Below are 913 nucleotides of genomic sequence, written 5' to 3'. Positions count from 1 at the left end.
GACTAAAAGCTTGATGCAGCTTTGCAGATCACACTTCATCCGAGGCAAACCTGTTTTAGTGGTATCGAAGTTAAATGATAAGCATAATTTTAAGAAAACAGACATCAGTGATATGTCATTGAGTATGGGAAATGTTTATTGCCGAACAACAAACTCTGAAACAAGTATTTTACCTGAAAACATAAATTACATTAAGAATGAGACATGTCCACTTTATTTATCAATAGCTACAGTTGTGCTTAAACTGCATTTTTTTATTTATTTTTATTTCCATTTTTTTATTTCATTAGTTTTTACAAACTTACAAAATGTATATGTGTTTGTACAGCAATACATACAGGGAATTCAAGCAATAAAAAGTGACCACAATGTACATTGCTTTATGTTACTACAAGCAACAGATTGCTTTCTATGTAATCTAACTACTAGCAGAACGCTTTTTGAGTCACTAAGAAAACTTATGCTATAGAATTCTAGCATCTTATTTATTTTATTTATTTTTTATTTTTTGTTGAAAAAGAAAGACTAGGTTCCACAGAGCCTGTTTTCAGCGGAGGCCCATGGAGAAATGCTCCAGATGCACAAACAGGAGCTGAAATGGTGCCATCTGGGAAGATTTCAAACAAGAAGAAGTGCCAAAAGAAATGGCAGGTACAGTATTATAACTGAAAAAAATGTTTTCAAGTGAAATCTCATTCCTTGAAGCAACTACACTGATACCAGATTAAGGAAGTTGCATGTATAATAAAGGAACCCCATGATGGTGGTTATATTTCACTGATGCATTAATGTCATATTATCCATTTGTTTTTTCTGATCTGGCAGTTGTCAACAGAAAGCAAAAAAAAACACTAGATTTACATTTTGAATGAAAAACACGTGGCCATTGTATTACAGCTTATCTTCCAACCTG

The 913-nt window shown here is 32.7% G+C and overlaps 1 long non-coding RNA gene across 1 annotated transcript in view; it reads right to left on the bottom strand.

Moving 5' to 3' along the window:
* Window positions 1-522: 522 nt before the first annotated feature.
* Window positions 523-913, bottom strand: part of LOC122808696 — a 47,903-nt gene continuing 47,512 nt past the window's right edge. Inside the window, exon 4 of the long non-coding RNA XR_006365814.1 lies at window positions 523-913. This exon is cut by the window's right edge and continues 110 nt beyond it. This is a non-coding gene — a long non-coding RNA (uncharacterized LOC122808696).

The sequence above is a fragment of the Protopterus annectens genome, chromosome 8.part0 (genome assembly GCF_019279795.1).
Source record: "Protopterus annectens isolate FY-2018-M chromosome 8.part0, PAN1.0, whole genome shotgun sequence".
In the NCBI taxonomy this organism is placed as follows: Eukaryota; Metazoa; Chordata; order Ceratodontiformes; family Protopteridae; genus Protopterus; species Protopterus annectens.
The sequence above is the reverse complement of the archived record's forward strand: the minus strand, read 5'-3'. Positions and strand labels throughout refer to the sequence as shown.